This window comes from Otolemur garnettii, unplaced genomic scaffold (genome assembly GCF_000181295.1).
Source record: "Otolemur garnettii isolate 467f Iridium unplaced genomic scaffold, OtoGar3 scaffold00012, whole genome shotgun sequence".
Taxonomy (NCBI): domain Eukaryota; kingdom Metazoa; phylum Chordata; class Mammalia; order Primates; family Galagidae; genus Otolemur; species Otolemur garnettii.
Window position 1 is genome coordinate 23894812 of NW_003852407.1, and position 24239 is coordinate 23919050.

Below are 24239 nucleotides of genomic sequence, written 5' to 3' on the forward strand. Positions count from 1 at the left end.
AGCGGTGCCGGCAGGCGCCCGGGCGGCGGCCCGCGCCACTCGCGAGGTAACCGCGCTGGGCTCGGGGACCGAGGCTGGGGGGTCCGCGGGGCGCCGCTGGGCGTGCCAGTGCATCCTCACCTTCCCGGGACTGCGCCGTGTGGGGTGCGGGAGGCGTCTTCCCTTCCCCGTCTACCCCTCTCGCCCCCTTTCCCGGTATTTCCACCCACTTCCATTCACTTTGCCGGCCGGGGGTGGAGGGGCCGGCGAGGGGTGGCGGGATCTGGAGACCCGGAGGGGCAGGCGGGGGGGACAAGTTCCCGAACTTGCTAGCCGCCTGTGCGGGGCACGCTGACTCCAGGATTGTGGCGCCAGCCCCCGCGCGGGCCACGCACAGGTTGGACAGCGGACAGCAGAAAGAACAGCCTGGAGTTTCCAATGCCGCTTTCTCCGGCCCTCGGGCGTGTCTGGTGCAGAGACGGGCATCTCTGCTGTGGCGCTGCCTTTGCGCCAGTCCCAAACTCCGAGACCTTGCTCGGGCTCGTGCTAGGGCTGCGGGCGCGGTGGGAAGAAGTTGGGGGGGGGCGCGGGCCCCAGGTTCAGGCGCGGACCCAGCGGAGGGTGGCGAGGGGGGAGCTGAGGAGCGACTTGGAGGTGGGTGGGGGAGAGGGCTTGTTTTCTAACTGCCCCTGGTACTCTCACTCACGGTCACTCACTCCTTCTTCTGCCCGGTTCGAACACGGTGCCTCGCAGCACGTTTCTGTTAGGAGGCTAAAACGTGTTCTGGTGGTGCCTGGGAGTTCTTTCCCACCAAGTTCACAGGCTGGGAGTCTAGAGCTGCCGCCCCTCCTCTCTCCCCTGCCGGTAGATCCACCCCCGACTCCCTCCCACAGGCAAACTGTGCCTGAGTAATTCCCAGGGTTTGAGAAAGAGAGAGCAAGTAAATAATACAGACAGTGTGTGTGACTTTCCCCTCCCATAGTGCTATCACATCCAAGTGAAAGCAGTATGGATTTTAATAGCACTCTTTTTTCTTTCAGTTTTTCTGGCAATTAAGAGTAGTATTTACTAATGTTTATTTTTCTACACATGAACCCCAAACATTGCACGAATCTATCTCGGTGTGGTTTAATCTGCCCTGTTGCCGTGCCGCTCGGTTTGAAGGCCATGGGCTTCTTTTCAACTCACTTATACACACCCAACTGCAGTGTGACCATATTGAATGTTTATCCCTTTGCCTGATTCAGTTGCCTGCACCTGCTAATTCCGGTACATAATCACAACACCCATATACCTGTCAACCAACGTGAGGATAAGGAGAATGTTGGGGTTTTTTCATGGGCAAGAGTACCCGGGACTCCCATATTTTATTATTGCTCAAAGGGTTTTTTAAGAGCTCCAGTCAAAGTGAATCAAATTTACGGAACCAAATTGTAATTCTATCCAATACATTCAAACAGAATACAATACCTGGGCCCTTAGAGTTGACTAGTAATTGAGGAAAAATTAAAATCCTCTCGTCACATGGAAAACATTTAGATGGAATATAGTCAATAAGAAATAGTGCATAGCGAATGCCTCCAGAAAACGAGAATTTTTCCTCTTCCCTCATTTGGTTTTTATCTCCTTCATTACAGCAGCGTCCTCCAGAAAATAAGTACCTTGCATATAGATGTTGGTATGTGCTAACTAAGCATCATATTTTTTAATACAGAGGCTTGGTGACAGTCCAAAAACATAAATGTTTTAAATCATTAACCAACCATCTGTTCTCACCCACTCACTTAAAGCTCAGTGTTTATTTTCACAGGTATCAAAATGCACTTGCTCACTTCATACCTTTCCATGACCATCTTGAAAGCTGTAATGATACCTGATGTTGACCCGAGTTCAGCAACTGTTGAATCTGGCTTATCACACTGTAATCTCCTCTTTAAAAGAAAGCATTTTCAGTGAAAGAAGAAATGAAAAAAGTTTTAGAGTTTTGGTCAAGGCCTGTGTGTACGCCAGGGAAATCAGATTGCTTCCTACCCCTGGACCCCACCTTTTTGTTACCAGAGAGAAGCTAAAAATTAGTAGAGCTGCAGCCTGCTACTCACAAGACCTTCTTTCCCTTTCTTCCTGGTCATCAGGCTAGCATTTGAGGCTCTACAGCAGTGCAGTAAACAGCTTGTGGCTTCTGAAAGTTAGTATGGTTTCCAGAGGAGAGGAGCGCCTTCTTAGGGAGAATTCACAAAATGAGAGACTTAGTATTTCAAAGTCCAGATTAAGTGGACCTTCTAAGGAGTATGCATTGTTTCCCACACAAATATTTACTATGAATAATATATAGGATGCTATTATCATATCCTATATATTAGGATAAAATAAAGTGTTTATATAGTACTTTTTAAATTTGTGTTTGAGAGTCTAGATGCATGAGTGTGTAATCAGCAGAAAAATTCACACACCCTTCATTGTGTTCATGTCATCATTAAACCAAGATTTGAGATTTTGGGTCCTTTCCACCAAGAATGGATCTCCCATTTAGGGCTGTTTGCTCTAACTAAAACTGCAAGGATAGGGCATTTTGATCGTTCACAATTAAGTAGCATAATAAATATGTTATTCCTTAAGTGCAGCCAGAACATCAGGAAAATTCTTTTTACTCAAAGTCTGGGTGTGGTGTCCCAAAGCAGTTTCATATTTCTGAGGAAAAAGATAATGACAACTTTCACACTTTTCACATAACTGACAGGCGCTTGAAGAATTATCGAGAACCAAGGAAAAGTGGGGCCTTGTTACCTGCTGTTCTACTCCACCCTTCTCTCGCCCTGAAATTAAGACTCTCGTAACTTAATTAACTAAATTGTTAATTCTTCTTCTAATAGCCAGGATAGCATTGAAGAAAATAAACCTAAACTATAGGTAATTTGAAAAGAAAGTTGTCTTTAAAAGTATAGTCTAATTTAAACCTTTGGATACAACATAAGAATGTGTTACATCTTATTTTTCTGTATACTAAAAATGAATTATTGAGGGGAAACAGTTTCTCCATGTAATGTAAGCACTCTGAATTATTCATGCTAATGAGAGGAATAGAGGCAAAGATAATCTGAAATCATGGTTATTTCAAAAGTCATTTGTGTTTGTCTTTGGAATGGATTACATGTGCGGTTTGGAAAAGATTGTCGTTGTTATTGTGGGCAAGTTGCCTTTCTGATTATTTTATTGTGTTTCGGTTAATTTTTAAATGAGGTTTCATACCTCAAACACCAAAACCAATTTGTGGGAAGGTGGGGAGATGGGCAGCCTGCCCAGAAATGAGCTGGGTGGTATAAATAAGCAAACCTGATATGAAAACTCTGCGGTAGATTATATCCAGTTCACAGAAAGATAATCAAGACTTGATTGCATACCTGTTTAATGAATACGTGTTAAGGATTGGGAATGTTCTTGGCAAAAATAAAAGTATTTTAGACAGACTTTTGAGAAATTCAGTCTCACTTGACATGTACCAAAGGTATCGATTAATATGTTTCAAGAAATGATAATGGGGTGCTCTTGAAAATCAAGTAGGAATATATTAATTTATGCATCGTGCTAAACTGAATTTTTGAATGTTTTCCTAAAGCGTACATGTGCATACGGTGTTAAATGTCATTCCTAAGCCTTACAGATGTTCCTTATAGAAGGAACAGCAGAAGCCATCTGAATAAGGGGTTTGGTTTGGTCCATTTGATCTCTGTACCTATACTGCAAATCAAAAACACATTTCATCAAAGAGAAGCTCTCAAGTATCTGTTGTTACAGTGGACCTGGTTAGATAAAATAGTTGAAGTTCAGCAAGACTGCCAATTTAACAGATTTCTATTGTGCTTTTCGAAAGCTCTTGGGCAAAATTGGTTGTGGATGAGTTACTTGCGCAAGAAGCTGATTCATACCGTAGCCCTTGCCGTTAACCATCTTGCTTATCCTCAGAGTTTCGTTGTCCATAGATTTTGTTGAATTGTTACTTCCGAGGACTCTTAGAATCTGGAAAACCTCTGTGTAGAAGATTAGAACTGCCCACAATTTATGAGAGGAAAAGCAGATAACATCATTTTTATTTTAATAATTCACAGCAAAACCGTTACTTTTCTAGAAGTGTAGAGAATGGCAATAGAAAAGTAGATGTACCCTTCAGAATGGAGACCGTGTTCCTGTAATAAATATGTTCTCACTACCTAAAGTTCAGGGATACTGTTTTGTTTTTTTTTTGAGGGAACATTTTTTTAATAGGGCACAGCATTTTTTAAAGACTTGACTGGACTGAATATTTTAAAAGAAATACTGTGGTTGGAAATATAATTGAGACCCACAGGATGTATTTTATACACATTTATTAAAAGAATCAGTTTTCTTCTCATCAGTGCTTAAGTCTTAGGATCAAAATTATGCATTTTTTAAAAAGAGCTAGAAAGGAGCTTAAAAGGAACTTATTTCAGGGCCCTCCTTTTAACGTAAGGAAATGATGGGGGCCCATAGTAATGAGAGTGGACTGTTAAAGGTCACGCTGGGAGTTGGTGGCAGAGCAGAAACTAGAAACCTGATCTGACTCCTCATTGAGCTACCCTGTAGTAAGTTAGTCGGGTAGGGGAGTTAACTCTTTCTAGCCATCGAAGTATCAATGACTACGTGATGCTCCTGAAATGAGGGGTCCCGAGGTGAGTGCACAGGGCTTGTAACGGGCTGTCTTGCATTCAGCAGTCATTGGGATTTTCAGCCTTCTTACTCACTGTTGTATTTTTTAATAACAAGTATTTCATGTCACCCCCTTAGTATCCTGAAAGATAATAATCAAAAATACAGTTGCTGAATATACCTATAATTTAAAGGAGCAAATAAAAATAACCTGTAATAAAATATGTATTTCACTGTAGTAATGTTTGGGGATAACTTCACTAGGACACATGATAAAGATGTCAAGTGTTTGCATAGATAGAGAATAAGTATATATTTATAGAATAAATTTGAATTTAAGACAAATAAAAACATCAGAAGATATCCCATACAAGAAGTGCAAGAAAGTGAAAGAATAAGGGCAGACTAAAAGTAGCATTAGGATAATTACAACCCAGACTTATTTTATATAATAACAGAAAAAAGGAAGTAATGGTAAGTGTCATTGGGAAACTACGCTAAGTCAAATTATAGGCTGGAGGAGTGGAGAGAAGGTGGGAGACGCTCTTTCTCAAGTGAGAGAATAAATGCTATTAATATACTTCCACCAGAATTCCAAAACTCTTTTTTGGAACATTTTCATGTTGTTACTAATGTGAATTCTGCCTTAAAAGACTGTATGGGTTACTCACCATATGGCCGATAATAAATAAAAATATTTCCAAAATGAAAAATATTGATTTGGTGCTGCTGTGGCCTTAAGTTTATTTTATATTAATATTATAGTTAATCAATTCCAGAGTTAGGAGACAGAGTACATGAACTGATTAAATTATTTACCATGACAACCTTATTATAAATTGTTGGGCTTTCCGTGCAAATTCTTACAAAATTCTGATTAAAGTTATGATTATATACCAGATTCTACAGGTTGACATCCCTGACAAGTTTAGTTCTGTGAGATATGTGAAATTCTTCATCGGGTTGGCCTGTCCCCCCATTAACAGCTAGTAGCACCCCACCCCTCATCACCAGTATTGTGACAACCCTGAGCATACCCATCTCTTCCTACAGTATTCTCCAGGGGTGATACTGGCCCCTGTGAGAGCCAGAGAGCTAGATAAGCAGGTTTTTATGTAGGCAGGTACTACTGTTCATGCCCCTACCTTTTATCTATCTTTAATTCTTTCAAATGGGACCATCCTGGGCCCACTAAACATTACCATGTTTAATCAATTGTACTTCTATTATGCCGTTCAAGAAACCCAATTCAGGCTTGGTGTAGTGGCTCGTGCATTCAACCCTAGCACTGCGATCCTATCACTTCAAATCTTAGCACCTCTGGGCGGCTGAGATGGGTGGATCCCTTGAGCTCAAGAGATTGAGATCAGCCTGAGCAAGAGTGATACCCCACCCTCTGTCTACTAAAAAGATAGAAAAATTAGCTGGCAAATGTGGTGCATGCCCATAGTTCCAGCTACTTGGGAGGCTGAGGCCAGAAGATTCTTTGAGCCCAGGAGTTTGAGGTTGCTGTGAGCTTTAACTCCATGACAGTCTAGCCTGGGGCAACAGAGTGAAACTCCTGTCTCAAAAAAAACCCACGAGGGACCATCCCATCTATCCTTTTTGTCCACAGCTCCCCTGCCTTCAGTGGACCAGACACAGGCTCAAGGCTCTAGATCATGTTTTCATCTTTTCCTGTCCTGTCATTGAAAGCTTTCATATAGAGAGAGAAACAATGTATACATTCACAGGTGTGAATCTAGGTTTAGGTATGTATGTGCATATGTATTTATATACACTAATTTAAACACTAAAAAAACAGGAAAGGAGGAGTTACAAAGAGAACTTTGAAAGGTGCTTATGCAGAAAGGAACTGTACTAGTTCAGCAGTGGAAGTTACCCCGCAAAACATAGTTCCATGAAGTATGCTTGTAGTAGAAACCCATTACCAACCCAAATAAACTATTGTACTAAAATTTTGTTATATTGCTTGGAAAAAAAAATGTATCTTGTGCTAACATACAGGAGTCAGAGGGGAAGGATATGGACAATTTTGTTATCTGTCTTACTCGTATTTAATTGCTACACTGTTAACATCCTAAAAGCACACTGCCATCTTTTCTCTTTGTGAAATATGTAGTATTGCAGAGATGGGTGGGGTTTGAAGACGACTTATATATACAACAGATAGGAGATTGTTGGATCCCAGAAGCAAGAAGGGAATTGAAAGTGAAATTGAAATTTTCTTTCTTCTGATGTTCTGTCCCAAGACCTGCTTTTGAGAATGAAGAGTTAATAAGAATTATCCTTTCAGTATTAGCTACAGCATCCTGAACTTACCTAATCGTGAGATCTTTTCTTAGATCTTCCCACTCAAGGTTCATCTTATTTTTTTTTTTTTTTGAGCACTGTATATCTTACTCTTTTTAAAGACAAAAGCTTTCCAGTGTAGACTCAACACTTGAGGTTGCAGTTGGTAGTATGTCTTTGTGTATATGCACGCATGTGAGTTTTTGTGTGTGAATAACTGATTGCTTTGGCACCATTATAAGAGTCTGTGCACAGAAGGGCATGTTTTACCCAATCAAGAGAGGCAGCTTTTCCTACAAAGAGGATACAGCAATTGTCCAGAACACAATTTGATCTCTGATTGTTTTGCTGTATATTGTTCGTTCTTCCTGGAAGCTTCTAGGTCAATTGAATGTCCCCAACGTTCAGCCTCAGCCTGACCCCTAACTTTATTTGGTCTACTTTTGTTACAATTTCTAATACAACTGTAGTGGTGCCAGGGGAATTGAGAGGCGATGAAATTGAGGTTGCTGGATTATGGAGGTGATAAGGAAAATAAGGCACTTCTTTCATTCGAGCGGCACAAAGATCTATATAGGCAGTGAAATTTTATTGGAATATCTACCTTTTCTTATTCTGCTTTTTTAGTTTTGTACAGAATCAAAGAAAAGACGGTGAAAGTAGAGCCTTCCTTCTTTGTACCCTTAACTGTGCTATCCGAGAAAAAACTTTGTTTGTCGGAGTAAACAGAGGTGACGGATTCCCATCCCTGGTCTCAGAGTGCCCCCTTTTACTATGGTGCTTTACTACTACCCTACACTGAAATCTAAAGCCCTAAAGAACATCGTTAAGAAAAGGAAAAATACAACAAGCTAATGCAGTAAAGAAATTTCAGAAGCCTCTATTAGATACACAGGAAAATGGGAAAACCAATTAAGACAACGCTGACAGTTCCAATGAAGAATACAGTACTTACTTTCCCATTAGTTTCGGAACCCAAAAGCCCCAAATTCCACTTAGCCTTGTAGTCTACTATTGTTTTATTTTTTTTTTCCATCACAGAGAGCCTTAAAGCTGTGACCTGTAACAGCAACAGCTTGCTTAAAACAAATAGAGTCTGTGAAGATTTAGATAAAATGATGCTTATCATATACTTTAAAAAATAAATTTCAAAATTAAAATGTAGGCAAGATTTTTTAGAAACATTATCTCTAAGTAAGTTCAGTTTTTTTTCACAGCATTCTTTGAACGGTAAGTTAGAATGAGGATGATTTATTTTCCCCTAAAAGATCAATTTCTCACTGTATAAATTAAAATCCTTGGGTGTTAGTGACATTTGGGGGACTAAAAACCATAATTATCAACATCCTTCACCTTCTAACATCGGCGCTCTATTTTTAATCAGGAACTTTTATTATCAGAGGCTGAGACTTTATTACTTTAACAGGGCTGGCATTCAGCTAGATGGCCTGGTATAATCTTACCAGTTATTTGTAGCTGGTTCCCAAATTTTATTGACTGTTAAGTATTTTAAATATTAATTCTCCACTTACCACTTTTATTCTCCACTTACTACTTTTGTACCTTTGCCCTATATATACTCTACTTGCCGGTAGGTAAAAAGTCCTGCAAAGTTTTTTCTCCGGATTTTACAGATCAGAGAATTAGAAGAGCATTTAGCATAGAAGTGCATTTGCAAATCACTGAAATCACAAGTGCCAGCGATTATCCAGCCAATATCTCAGAACTTCAGGTCACTTTGGGTTTTTCCAACATAGGTACACCAAGTACCATCCATTAAGAATTTCTTGGAGTAAAGCATCACAAGAATGGAGAAGCAAGAGTCCAGTGTACTTAATTCTGATATGAGGATAATTGATGCTGGTACATGGTGGAGGTTGGGGGAATGGGGGAGCGGAGAGAGGGAAAAAGGGAGGAGGGTGGGGGATCAAGGTGTGTGACACGCCTCTTGGGGGTGGGATGCAATTCTAGGAGGGACTTTACCTGGCAAATGCAGACAGTGTAACTTGGGTCTTTGTGCCCTTAATGATTCCCCAACAATAAAAAAAGAATGTCTTGGGATTATCAATATTCATTTAATGCTGAGCACTCCATAAAACATAATTACGGCTTGGAAGTTCTCTCTTAAGTTTCCCACTTATAGATCCCAGTGTATTTCTTCTTGTGTATCTTTAAAGAAAATCAGATGAAACATCAAAATCAAACTTGTCACGTCTGCCCTTCTCACCACCATCTGCTGGTGGGGGGTTTATTGTGTGTGTGTATGTGTGGAGGCAGAGTCTCACTCTGTTGCCCAGGCTAGAGTGCCATGGTGTCAGCATAGCTGACAGCATCCTCAAACTCCTGGGTTCAGGCGATCCTCCTGCCTCAGCCTCACAAGCAGGGGACTACAGCTAATTTTCCCAATGACCAGCTAATTTTTCTGTTTTAGTATAGGCGGGGTCTTGCTCTTGCGCAGGCTGGTCTGGAACTCCCAAGCTTAAGGGATTGTCCCTCCTTGTCTTTACTGGTCCTTCAACCCCATATCAAATCTTTCACCAAGTTATTGACTTTTTACCCCCAAAGTATAGCACAAATCTGCCATCACCTGTCTAAACTTTTATCATCCTTCGTATAGATAATTACACTGGCTCTGTGACTGATCTGGCATCGCCCCCACTACCGGCTCTTCCTCCAGAAAGGTACCTGAGGGCCTTTTCCAAATGCAAATATAATGACTGTCACCCCTCTGACCACACATACCACTTAACTTACGTGGATTACCACTTGCTTTGTTTAAAATAAACACCAGAACTACACTCCTGCTTTTTGAAGCGCAGAGAATCAGACTCCTCCAGTCACTTCTCTTTTGGCCTCGGCTCTTCCCTGGGCTCCAGCTTTCTTCAGGGTGCTCTAATTGGCCTTCCTCTCTCCTATCCCCTACCCCCTAAATACACATTCTCAAACTTTTCACTAGTTAATTCTTAGGTAATGCTTAAAATACCAACTCAAATGTCACTTCCTCAAAAGAGAGATCTCTTCCTCCAGAGTCAAATTTCCTTATATGGATACACACATATATATGTTTGTATGCATAAGTGTCCTTCATTGAACTGAGGAGAGTTGTAAGTTCACATTTATTTGTGTAATTATTTAATTAACCAATAAGGTGGGGGACCCATCTGGTTTTGATGGTCCTTGTGTTCCTAGCGAATACTACAGTGGCTGCCTCTGAGTGGAAATGCAACTGAACATCCCAGTCGTTTTTTATTTTTATTTTTCTGGTGGGGTCTTGCTCTGCAGCCCAGGCTAAAGTGCTAGAGCTCCATCATAGCTCACTGCAGCCTTGAACTCCTCGCCCAAGTGATCCTCCTGCCTCAGCCTCTGTGCAGCTGGAACCACGGGTGCTCTGCACCACACTCAGCTATGTTTTTTATATTTTTAGACAGGGGTCTGTTGCCCAGTCTAGTCTCTAACTCCTAACCTCAAGTGATCCTCCCACCTCAGCCTCCTGAGTTGCTGGGATTAAAAGCATGAGCCCCTGCTCCCAAATCCTGAAAATTCCCGTGTTTAACCCTACGTGTACACAGGCATGCGTACAGCACACCCACTCTCACATTCAGTGAAAAATACTTACATACATACGTAAAAGCTTGCAAGCTATGAGGCCGCACATTTTTCTTTGTGAATTCTCCACGTCTCCTACTCTTTCTTCTCTTTCTCTTTCCTCTCCATGATTCAGGGGTGATTTGGGAAGGGCTACATTTATTTAGAAATGGAGGCAGGTCCACTGAATTGCTTAAACATCCTCCCCCCCCAAATAAATAAATGCCCAGGCATGCCTTTATTTTACCTCCTCTGACATGTGAAATCTCTTGATAATTTCAGGAATTTTAAAAGGCTTTACTTTATGAAGGTTTTATGCTGTGCTATTTGTGCACATTCTAGCATTAATCAGTGATCTATTATTTTTACATAAAAACCCTCTGAAGTTTACCTATTCATATGGCTTGCATGGAAAGGTAAAGGAAATAAAGGAGAAGAAAAATGAGAATAAATGTGTGAAAGTGAAACAGGAGTATAAAAGTTCATGTTTTAAGTTAAAGGTTCATATTTCTAAGAATTACGCAAAGCTTCAAACTAAGGCTAAACTAGTTAACCGTGCATACTAAAGGAGGGGGTCAGGAATGCTTTGTTTTCTTATGCCCCTGACACACGCCCCCTCATTGATTTGTGACTTTAAGGAAGAAATCTAACCCTACTTGCTGGCACTTACTGCGTTCTAGGTACTGTGCTAAAACTTGCACCTAAATTAAAATTGCTGCATTAAAATTGCTTCGGGTAAGCCTTAACTCATGTTATATTTAAAGCATGAACAAGTTTAGGGCAGACTCCAGAAAGCCTGGAACCTCTTGTGGCCGAAAGCAGTGAATTGCTTAAAAACTTACAGGGACACATCAGAAGGACGCAAAAGCTAGTTTTAAGGGATGCCTTCTGGAGTTTGGGATATTTTGTACATAAGAAGTCATGATGGACTTAGTGGATTAAAGCATATTGAACAGGAAAGGAATCCATGAGCTCATGGTGTACACACGCACAGATGGGGTCAGTGGAAGCAAAAGCTCTGTTTTATTGAAGAATGCAAGCTGATAATTAAAGGAAATGACAGACTTATAAAGTCATCGTTTTTGCACCTACCATGGCAAGAATAATCCAAGCATGATTCACCATGCAGCGAATGGTTGACGGGAACAGGATTTTCATACTGTCTCTACATGTCACCCCACAGATTGCTTATGAATTGCAAAGAGGGGAAAGTCCCTTTGCAGGAAGCCTCTGACAGACAGCCACTCAACCAAATGACCAAACTTGACATCACTAGCACAGGGACAAACTGAAATCACATGCCTTTTGATGTGACACAGGAAGAACAACACAAAATCACTTCTGAATTATTTTGCCCGAAATGTTTAACCTGTCTAGTCATGAGGAAACCAGACAAATCCACATTGGTAGATATTTAACACACCTAACCCAGACTTCAAAAATGCCAGTGTCATTTAAAAACTTGGAAAATTGATTTGGGTGAGCCTTAACTCATGTTTATTTAAAGCATCAACTAGTTTAGGGGAGACTCCAGGAAGAGAGAGAGAGATATTGGTAGTTCTCCAACACAACTAACCCGGACTTCAAAAATGACAATGTCATTTAAAAACTGGGAAAATTATTAAGATTACAGGACAGTAGGAGACCTGGAAACTAATGGCAAGGGATCTATCCTTTTTGATTAGATTCTGGATGGGAGAAAAAAAGAAAACTATAAGGTCAATATTGTTATGTGTGGTAGGAATATGAATTGGGCCTGTAGATCATACCACATAGCATTCTATCCATGTCAAATTCTTGATTGTGATAATCATATTAAGGTTATGTACAAGAATGTGCCCTTGGGGAGAGGATATTTAGAAGTTTTTGATGGCAAAATCTCATGATCTCTGCAACTTTCAAATGGTTGCACAAAAAACAAAACAAAACAATGTTTTGAGGTGTGGGAAGAGAAGTTACACATACGGCAAAATGTTAACAACTGTTTAATCTATATAAAGATTGTGCAGCGTTCACTCCGTTGCTTATTTTCTGTAGGTTAGGTATTTTTCAAAATAAAAATCAGGGAGAATATCCAAGATAACTGTCATGTATTGAAGTGAGCTATGAGCTAACACTTTTGAAAGTTTTTAGTCAATAAGTAAAATTGTCCTCCCTTTCATCTCTAAATGTCTCCATTCAGAATTCAATATTAATTTCATAATGTTTTTAAACACTAAAGAAATAGAGATCCTTAAAAGAATATATTTCAAGCAGCATAAAAAACAATACTTAATATGATAGTATCAGTAAATATTAAAGTTGCCTTGCTTTCATTTTTAAGTTATATAGGGGTTTTTTTTTTTTTTTTTTGAGACAGAGTCTTACTATGTTGCCCTTGGTAGGGTGCCATGACGTCACAGCTCACAGCAACCTCTAACCCTTGGGTTTAAGCGATTCTCTTGCCTCAGCCTCCCAAGTGGCTGAGACTACAGGCACCTGCCACAACACCCGGCTATTTTTTGTTGCAGTTGTCATTGTTGTTTAGCTGGCCCAGGCCGGGATCAAACCCACCACCTTTGGTGTATGTGGTGGGCACTATAACCACTGTGCTATGGGCACCAAGCTGAAGAGAATTTTTTAACATAAGAAATTTTAAAGAAAAACTGAGCATCTAAGGGAATATATTTTTTCTTCTTTCATATCTTTTGGAAATACTAGTGCTTGCCTATGAAATGAAGTGTAATCATTAGATAGCTGATGATTTTCCCTAGCAGAATGCAGTCTGAGTGTGGAATGGATCTGGCCAGGGGACGAGGGAGATTTAGGATCCAGTGTGATTCTCAAGGGCATGTCCTTGGGAAAGCAGGTGGCCATTGTTAGTGCCTGTGTATTAGAAACAGACACTTAAAACCCAATAACATAGATTTACAGGTATCAAAACCCAAAGCTTTCCATATAGTCAATGAATAGTTATGGAGAGCCAGTTCTATGTAAGGTACAATGTAATGAGGCTAAATAAAAATACTTGTAAGGTTTGTAAATAAAAATTTATTTCCTCAGAAAAAGTTTACCTTCAAAATAAATATTTCAAATTTTCCTAAGATAACATTTCCTGCTCCTTAGACTATAAATCATCACATAACCAGAGCAACTGGAGTGGTACTTTTAGACACGTGATAATAAAAACAAAAAGAACTTGTAGATCTTCTATCTTAATATACGGTGTATCTTGTATCTGAATATGGGGTATGATAAACCAAAGAGAAGAATACTGATAGTTATTTGCCCTCATATTTCATATAGTAGTTTATAAATTATATAAATAATAGCAAAGAGGAAGAGATTTCAGTGACTGAAAAATTGGAGAGAGACAGTGTCACTTCGTAGAAGGAAGGTGAGGTTCTGAATCAGAAAGAATTGGTCCCTGGATCCTTCCAGCCTACACTGTTAAAGGCTAAATTTCGCTGTGATAGGCTCTCCTTACTAAAAAAATAGAGTCCATCTTCAGCTTATATTAAGACAACTATTAGTAATCAGTTTGTTGTTTTTAGAAGGGATAAAGTGTTTATTTTTTTTAATTATTTTTTATTATTAAACCATAACTTTGTACATTGACGTATTTATGGGGTTCAGGGTACTGCTTCGATATACAATGTGAAATGCTTGCATTGAACTAAGTAACACATCCATCACAGTTATACTCATTTGTAAATAGTTTTGAAATGTACCATTGCATCGTGCACATTAGGTGAGGTCCTATTGTTTTAATAAGGGGAAGATAGTAACAAATTATTATGGGGTAGGAGCTTGTTCTTTAAAAGTCTTGATTATCTTCAAATAAGGGTAAAAATAGCTTTGTCCTCCTCTCCACAGTACGGCTATTCATATCTGTAGTAAGAACACCAAAACTACAGAGAGAATTTGCCGTCTCTCCGGTGTTAACCTGGGAAGTATTCAATTTAGTGATCTTATAAAACTTAATATATTTTTATTTCGTATACTTTTGAAAAGCTCCCAGACCATGAATAAGATGAGTTAAAAGTTGTTTGAAGTTACAGCAATAGGAAAGGCAGACTTCTGTATAGATTTGGCATTAAAATAAAACAGCCATACGAACGATTTGTGTAGGTAATTATTAGCTGGAAGCTATTTGTAGTCTAAGTTTATTGAATATACAAATATGATAATAAGACTTTGCACAAATGGAACCTTTTGATAATAAATCCATGTAAAAGACTGTGCCTTGGGGAATAATTCTAGATGTTATAAGTATTTTTGAATTTCTTCCATGCAGACCTCTAGACCAAGCTTGTAACTATTTTTCATTCATGATATTTAATAGGTCATTTTACCTCAAGCCTCAGAAAGGACAAGTAAAACAAAAAATGGAAAATATAGTTGTTTTATTTGTACATGTATTAAAACATTGCAACCACAGAAGAAACAGCAAAGTACAATTCTGAAAATTGCCAACAACAGTAAGCTAAACTACACTTATAGTAATCATTTTTATAAATAAATATATACTCATTACCTAAAAAAGTATTCCTATCATTGCATATTGGAATTACTGATTTTTGCTTCTGTAACGTCTACTGACCACCTCAGAAAGAACAGTTTCTTAGTAACGAGTAGGGAAGAGCTGTGTTCTCTTTAAAGACCCCTGTACGTTTGTAACACCTCATGGAACTTTACACTCCCCCCAAAGGCAGTTTTCCAGCATGTTACCACAATAAAAATAAAATGTAGGCTTCTTCAGTTTCCCCTTCTTCATTTCAGATTTTGGTTACATTTTTTTAATGTCATATTTCATGTTTTCCAATTCAAATGAAATCGGTGCTCAAAACCAGTCTTTTTCTCTTTGAGTTATTTTGGGTTATTTTATGCATAGCTGGATTTCATGGTCATGGATTTTATCAATGAGGACGCATGGACTGCACTTTGTGAATTCTGTTGTTCCTAATCCACGTCTCCCACCTCGACTCTTTCCCTTTGTCTGTTACCTGTGTCTCTGGTTCATAAACCCTGTCCTGATTGTTTTCCATTCTTGAAGGAAACCAGAGATGTGGAGTGGCAGGAGGTGTGAATGTGGGCAGTCTACTGCAGTCCAGTAGGAGTCTTGTCTAGAACGGCCCCTCTTAGCAGTTATTTCACTTGCCCTCAAGTTGGAAACATTCAGATTCCCCAGCCTTAGGTTGTGATTGAGTAGTCATGGGTTTTTGTCTGTTTTTTCTCTCAATATCCTCATCTGGGAGACCCTTCCATGGTGAATAAAAATGGTAGGTGGGTGCGTTAGTGTCTTCATCTCCACATCCCCAGTCATTTCCCTATAGCCTACTATGCCCTGGATCTCACTGTTTCAATCTAAATTTTACTGGATGGCCTTTTAAGACTATGATATTGGCTGCAAAATGAAGTGATGAATGGGTGGGTACAAAGCTTGTTTTTTGTGGGAGTTTTTTTAATTTTAAATTATAAAATGACTTTGCGCGAGAAAAAAAAAAAGACTATGATATTATTTTTACAAAAATCTATATCCAGCTCAAGGTTTGAGAGTGTATGTGTCAATTCTTATTCTCCTCTGTTTCCCTCCAGATTTTACAGAATGTGGCGGGTTTATGTTATAGTTAATGGTTTGAGTAGTGGTTCTTTTCTTGTTTAATTGAAAATTTAGTTCTTTTCCTCACTATTTTTTATGCTTTGTATTTTTTTTATTATATTTCAAAAAAGAGAGCAGAGTAGGAAAGCTTTTATTTCACCATTAGCTGGAGTTTCAAAATTTATTTATCACTATGCAATACATATTTTATTTAAAGCATGTAATAAAATACATATGGTGACCAATTAAGGAATAATAAAAAATAAACACGCAGGGGTCCTCTATTAAACTAAAGAGAAAGAACTTTTCCAGTATCTTTGAAATGTCTTCCTTTAGTGAGAGGAGATTAACTGCTGTGATCAGCCCAGGAGCTCAGGTATTTCATATGAAAAAGGTTTATTTCACATTCACATTGCAATTCAATGAGGATCAGTACAAAAATTCTGTTCTGTGCCATCCTTCAGGGATCCAGGTTATCTCACTTAGCAGTTCTACCATCCTTCAGTATAGGCGGAAACCCTATAAGTAAACTTTTAAATGTTCCATTTTGTGAAGGCAAGTTTGAAGTCTTTTGGGAGTTAGAAAGGAAAGAACCTGGATAGAACTCCCTATGTGGCTAAATTCCATATGTGGTCACGTAGAAGTGATGCAGGGGTCCTCAAACTTTTTAAACAAGGGGCCAGTTTACTGTCTCTCAGATGGTTGGGGGGCTGGACTGTGGGCCCCAGGATGAGTCAGCTGCTAAGCAGGACAGGCTCTCTCTCTCTCTAGAGGTAGCCAACCACCTGCACTTCGTGTTAATGATTTTCCTGCTTTGCATACGCACGTAGTTCATATTTTGTGCATACCTGAAACAGATTCCATTTAGATTTCCCTGCCTTTGAATTTTATAAAAATGTTGATACACGTGACTTGGTTTTGTTTTATGTTGTTTGAAAAGAATGTTTTTTCTTAGATTTTGGATAGAGGAGACCAGCAATTCTCAACCTGTGGGCCGCAACCCACTGTCTTAAAGGGTCTTAAAGGGTCACAGCATTAGGAAGGGTGAGAACCACTGTAGTAGACTCTATGATGTGTCTATTCTATAAAGTCTTTAAAGCTATTGCTCAAATCTTTAATTCTCTTGCTGGTTTTGTCTAAATGCTCTCTCAAATACTGAAGAAAAGTATATTAAAAATAAGCCAACTTGATGGATTTATCAATTTATTGTTATAGTTTTATCAATTTTGCCTTATATTTTTGATGCCATGTATATACAAGTGTAAAATTGTAATAGGTGTCTAGTAAGTTCAGCTTTTTGTCACTGTAGCATCTGATTTGTCTAATTGTGTATGGCTCCACCAGTTTTTAATACATTTGTATTTACTTAATTATTTAATATTAATATATGATTGTAGGTTACCATATATACTTTCAACTCAGCCTTTGTGTTTCAAGGTGCTCTTTCATTCATGTATCTGGTTGAACTTTTAAATAATCCCATCTGACAATATTTATTAGCTAAAGAGTTTTGTCTTTTTATTTTTATTGTGATTATAATTCCATTTGAGTTCATTTCCATTATGTTATTTTATATTTTCTACTCTGCTTTCTCTGTATTTATTTTATATCCTTTTTGGTAACTACAGAGTATTTTACATGCTCTCTCCCCAAGTAATAAAATAACATTGGAGTGCTTTCATTTTGATCACTCCTAATCAAATTATTTGATTATTATTATATTAGCCTATTATTTTATTCCCACAAATTAGACACTTTTTTTTTTTAGACAGAGTCTAAACTCTGTCTTAGTTTGTCACCCTTAGTACAGTGCTGTGGCATCATAGCTCACAGAAAGCTCAAACTCTTAGACTCAAGTGATCCTCTTGCCTCAGCCTCCCGAGTAGCTGGTACTACAGGCACCTGCCACAACACCCAGCTATTTTTTAGAGATGGGTGTCTTGCTCTTGCTCAGGCTGGTCTTGAACTGCTGAACTCAAGCAATCCACCTGCCTTGGCCTCCCAGAGTGCTAGGATTACAGGCGAAAGCCACTGTGCCCAGCCTGCACAGCATTTCTTTATCCACCTTTTAAAAATACTGTATTTTAATAGATTTAGGAAGTGTAAATGTTTGATTACCTGGGTGAATTGTATAGTGGAGAAGTCTAGGCGTTTAGCATACTGGTCACCTGAATTGTGTCCAGTGTACCCAACATGTAGTCTTTTGTCCTGCACCCTCCTCCCATCCTTTCCCTTCTGATTCTCCAATCTCCATTGTCACTCTGTATGACCATGCCTACTCACTCCTTAGAGCCCACTCGTAAGTAAGAACATGCAGTGTTTGGTTTACTTTTAGGATAATGGCCTCCGTTTCCATCCAAGTTGCTGCAAAAGACATTATTTCACTCCTTTATACAGCTGAGTAGTATTCCACATTTCCTTTATGCTCTTAACCAGTTGACGGGTACTAGTTTTTTCCATAGTTTTACAGTTGTGAACTGTGCTGTGATGAAATATGAGTGTAGATCTCTTTTTTATAAATTGACTTCTTTTCCTTTGGGTAGATCCCCAATAGCAAGATTGCTGGATCAAATGGTAGGTCTACTTCCAGTTCTTTGAGGAACCTCCATACTGTTTTCCATAGAGGTTGTCCACTAACTTACATTCCCACCAATAGCTTGTGTGATCCCTCTTCACTACATCTGTGCCAGCATCTATTGTGTTTTGACTTTTTAATAATGGCCATTCCCACAAGGGTGAGATGGTATCTCATTGTGGTTTTCAGTTGCATTTCCCTGGAGATTAGTGATGTTGAGCATTTTTTCATATGTTTGCTGACCATTTGTTTCTCTTCTTTTGAAAAATGTTCATGACTTTTTCCACTTTGTAATGTTTTTTTTCCCTTGATAATTTGTTTGAGTTCTTTATAGAATCTGGATATTAGTAATTTGTCAGATGGATAGTTGGTGAATGTTATTTTACATTCCATAGGCTGTCTGTCTGTTTACTCTGTAGATTATTTCTTTTGGTGTGCACAAACTTTGTAGTTTAATTAAGTTTCATTTATTTATTTTTCTTTCTGCTGTCATTGCATTTGGGATCTTAATCATAAACTCTTTACCTAGGCCAGTATTGAGGATAGTTTATACTAGATTTTCTTCTGATGTTTTTATGGTTTCAGGTCTTACATTTAAATCTTTCATCCACCTTGAGTTCATTTCTGTATGTGGTGAGAGAGAGGGATCCAGTTTCTTTCTTCTGCAGTCAGGCTATGCAGTTTGCCCAGCTCTATTTATTGCTTCCTCCAGTGTGTGTTTTTGTCCACTTTGTTGAATGACATCTGTTGAGGGTAGGTATTTAGCTTTATTTTGGGGTTCTCTATTCTGTTCTTTTGGTCTATGTGTCTACTTTTACAAATACACCAGTGCCATCCTGTTTGGGTTATTATCACCTTGTAGTATAAACTGAAATTGATCCACTTGTTTCATTCTAAATCTTGAAAGATAACTTTGCTAAATATTGAAGTCTGTACTATGTTCCAGTGTCATGCACCCATTATTCCTCTGTGTTTTTTCTTCCCTTGCTGCTACAGAGAGGTTAGGTATCATTCTAATTGTCATTCTTTTGTAGCTAATATGTCTTTTCTTTCTGGATTTGTTATGATCGCTTTGGTGTTTTTAATCGTTACTTTAAAATGTCAGATTGATATAAGGGCATACACCATTAGGTTATATAGTTTATGCATGTCCAGTTAAAGTCCAAGTTGTAGCTGCATACTTCACCCAGAAAGTGTGTCACGTATCTGTGCATTGTACCCACTGGCTGGGATCCTGCTGAACAGGAACCTGCTGATTGTAAATTCAGATCCTGCTGAATTTAATTGAATTTTTCTCTCATGTGGATTGTGCATCCTTTGTAACAGCCTGGATGGATTTGGAGAACACTTTCCTAAGTATCACAAGATTGGAAGAACAAGCATTATATGTTCTCTTTGTTCTTAATGTTGTGAGATTTCACTTTGATGCAATGAGGTATGGGTTTTTTTTTGTTTTTTTTTTTATGCTGCTTGTAACTCTGATGATTTTGTAATGGATGTAGGGGTATTTTTGATCACTTTTAGAAAACTTTCAACCATTATTGCTTATTGATTACTTCATTACAGGCTTTCTTGTTTCACCTTCTAGAACTCTGATGAGATGCAGGCTGGACTTCTTGTTTCATTTTCATCTCTCCTAACCTCCTTTTTCAAATTTCCCACATTTGTCTTCATGCGACATTTGGAACTGTCAGATCTGCTGGTGTACTATTTATCTTTTTGCTTTAATGTTGAAATCATTTATGGAGTCCTAGCTTCAATTTTTTTAACTTTTTTTTCTGGAAACTCTATTTGATCTTCTTAAAAACCCGTCTGGCCAGTTTTGATTGCCTCTTTTCTTCTTACTCGTACTGTAGACCTCTCTCATAACTTAAAACACTTCCAGAATAGGTATTTTGTGTCCTGTGCATGATAGGTCATATATTTAAGCCTTTGGTGGAATGATTCTCTCCTTCATTATTTCTGCTGTTACTGTTAATGGCTTATTTTTCTCACTTATTCATTCAGTAAATATTTATTTTGTTTTCTACAAAGTGCTAGGCATTATTATTCTGAGATCCTGGACAAAAACTAAGAAATACATAAATAAATACAATAAACAAATAGGTAAATGGACAAAATCCTACCTAAACTTGGCTGATATTTTTCTGCACTACACGTAGCCTTCTTTTTTTCTATGTCCATTCTCTTTCTCTTAGAACGTATCTTTTACCATTTGCATAGCTTTATTTTTTAAAATACTATCTGATGATAATGACTCCTACATTTATACATTCAATCTAGACCTCTCCTCTGAGCTTGTATTAATTTTCTATTGGTATGTAATAAATTACTTAGCAGCTTAAAACAAACAAACATATGTCAGTTACTGTGAGTCAGAAGTTAGGGAATAACGTCAGTGGCGCCTCTGCTTGAGATATCACAAGGCTGCATTCAAGAATGAGGTCGTACTCTCAGCTGAAACCCAGAATCGACTTCCAAGCCCATTAATAGGCTCGTGGACAGAATTCTGGATTTTTGCATCTTTAAGAGAGAAGATTGTAGCTCAGAGATGCTACTCCTCTCTGTAGGAAGTTCATAGCTTTTGTTTCTCTCAGGTCAAAAGGAGAACATTTAAACTTCAAGGAAGACCTAGACTAGAACCTCTTTTAAGGTGCTGAACTGATTAGGTCAGGCCCACCCAGAATAATCTCCCTTTCCATTAACTCATGAATTAATGAAATTCATGAATTTGTTAAAGACATTAATTAATTCTGAAAAATATCTTTACCTTTTTCACATGCTGTTCTTTCGCAGCCAATTACAGGTCTTGTTCATGCTCAAGGGGAGGAGATTATACAGGGCCAGGCCTGTTGGGGTTTATCTTAGAATGCTAACACAGAGATCTTATCTGGCTTATTCACCTCCCTGCCTGATACCTCTGCTTGGTTTTCTCAGAATTCAGCATGGTCAAAACTCATGTCTGGATGTTCCCCTTCAAAAATTTCCTTATATCATCTCAAAAATTAATTTCAAATCTTTCACTTCTTTTTATGTCTATTGGCATTACCGTGACTGAGATCATCAGCACTATCTGTGTTTGTGAACTCCAGCAGCCTCCTTCCTCATTAATTTCTTCATTTCTCAGTTCAGTCTTTGTATAGCAACAGGAGTAATCTGAAAACGTAGATTGAATCTTTTCTCCACTGAATGATACTAACCATTGAGTGCTTATCTGTTGTCCTTTAGAATTGTAGTCAAAGACCTTGATAGGCCTCTGTCTGTCTTTCCAAAGTCATTTTAGACAACTTTCCTTTTCTTCGTTAAGCTCTAACCATACTGTATTCTTTTAAATCTTAGGATATGCATTTTTTCCTCCTTTCAGAGCATTTTCTTATGTGATTCACCTTATAAAGAACTCCTCCCTTTACCGCTACAACTTTGCCAGCCTTCAGATCTCAGCCTAAACATCACCTCCTTAATGATATTTTCTTTGGACAAAATGGCCAAAAAAAGTATTCTTGGCTGTCTTCCAAATTCTTTAACCTTTCTCTTGATTTTATCATTTATCACACTTTGTAATTATATGTTCGATTTGTTATAAATTGTTTTCTTATTTTTTCACCTGCCCATTTTCGTATTCCACTACCTAAACAGTGCCTGTGTAATAATGGGTCCTCAAGATACAGCTGATGAATGCCTAAGGTATTGATATTATCATCAGTGTGGGCTGGTATAATTCAAAGAAGACTTTATAGTAAGGTGACCAGATTTTAACATTGGTAAAGCGGGGGACACCATTGTGGGGGGCGGGGCCTGACAACAATGCAAACTTTGATAAGCAGTTCTCAATAATCAGTTCTCAACAATTATTTATAGTTATTATTAAAGTTTAACATTATAAAATTAACAAAAATAATATAAAACGCATATCCTGGCAAAATAGCCACAGGGCAGCTGAAAACCATATATTCCCTTCCTGTTCTCCTGTGCTCCCTAGCTTGTTGTGCATTCTTTCCAAAAATCGGGGCTTTTTTAAAATGCCACAGGACGCAGGACAAATTGTTAAAAATTGGGACTGTCTTGCCAAAAGCAGGACGTCTGGTAACCTTACTCTAGAGAGGGGGGCTACTTGTTGGTTCCAGACAGTTTGGCTCCTTCTGAGCTAATTGTCCTTGCCTAGAAGCAAGGGAGGGAGCCAGTCTCCTTCTGATACCTTGCACAGGAGGGGAGTAGGGAGTTTACATTAGCCTTTTCTTTTCCAAATGGAGTTACATTAACTTCTTCATTCCCAAATGGAGTTACATTAACCTTTTCAGCAGCTGAAAACCGTGTATTCCCTTCCCTTTCTCCTGCTGTTCCCCAGCTTGTCATGCATTCTTTCCAAAAACAGGACTTTTTAAAAATGCCACAGGATGTGGGACAAATTGTTAAAAATTGGGACTGTCAGGCCAAAAGCGGGACGTCTGGTCACCTTACTTTATAGGCACATTGGTTCTGAGTTGTCCATCTGTAGGACTGAGAGTCAGAAAGGAAAGCAGTTCTGTGACAGATGTAGTGAAAATCAAAACCAAATTGGTGAATGTAGAGAGGGGCATGAAGTGTTCAGGAATCACTGTATCAGAGAGTAAGCTTATTTTAAGGAGTTGTAGAAAATTAAGTTGCAGAAGCCTAGTACCCACCTTAAGAAGAACGTAGAAAGGCAGACAGAAGAGTTTTCTACTTTAAATAAAGACCATGACAGCTTTCTAAGTGAAGGAGTTAAAAATAATCCATTCTGGAAAATTGACTATGATGAGTTAAAAGCATTTGAAAAATAGCAGGTGCAGAAAGATCACTGTAACCTTTTTTCTGTTTCTTAAAAACGGGAAAGTCCCATCTGAAAGATGTCCTCCCTATACCAGAAGGAAGGTAGTATTATTATCATTAAGGGCAGGAATTGAAGCTGACAGATCTTGTTAGAATGGTCCTTATCCTCCCAGCCACTTCTCCACCCAGTTAATGCCACTATCCCAAGCCCCCTTGCCCTATCACATTTTCATAATTTACTGCTCTTTGCCTAATTCAGTATGTAAATGTTTATCTCTAATAGTATCTTGGGGTCTTCAATTCCTTATGAAGGCTCTTGTGCCACATAAAACTTGTATTAAATAAGTGTGTATGTTTTCTCTTGTTGATCTGTCTTATGCCAATTTAACTGTTAGGCCCAGCTGGGGAAAGGGGGAAACCCTAAAACAGTAGAGGTAAAATTCTGCCTCTCGTGCATAAGTGAAGGAAAAACATATAAAAAACAATACTTAGGAAAGATTAATGAGGAGCCATTATTTATGTTGAACTGAAGAGACTATCTAGAGATAGATCACCTGTCTAGACATCTTTTTGTTCATTTAGCCAACAAATGGTCTATTACACTCACAATGGCTAAGGCCCTGTGCTTAGTATGAAAGATTCTGTGAACATCACTTCAAAGATAAGTCCTAATGAACAAAAAAGGGATTAGTTTAAGGTCAGTGGAGGATCTTAAAAAGAAAGGGCAGAAAGTTCAGGTAGTGAGAAACTAAAGAGAATGCAATGAGTTCATAGAAT

At 38.6% G+C, this 24239-nt stretch overlaps 1 protein-coding gene across 1 annotated transcript in view; it reads left to right on the forward strand.

Moving 5' to 3' along the window:
• Positions 1-2: 2 nt before the first annotated feature.
• Positions 3-24239, forward strand: part of CHST9 (carbohydrate sulfotransferase 9) — a 272753-nt gene continuing 248516 nt past the window's right edge. The window contains exon 1 of the mRNA XM_003784769.3: positions 3-46. The gene's annotated coding sequence lies outside the window, so the exon portion shown is untranslated. The remainder of the gene's footprint in view (positions 47-24239) is intronic.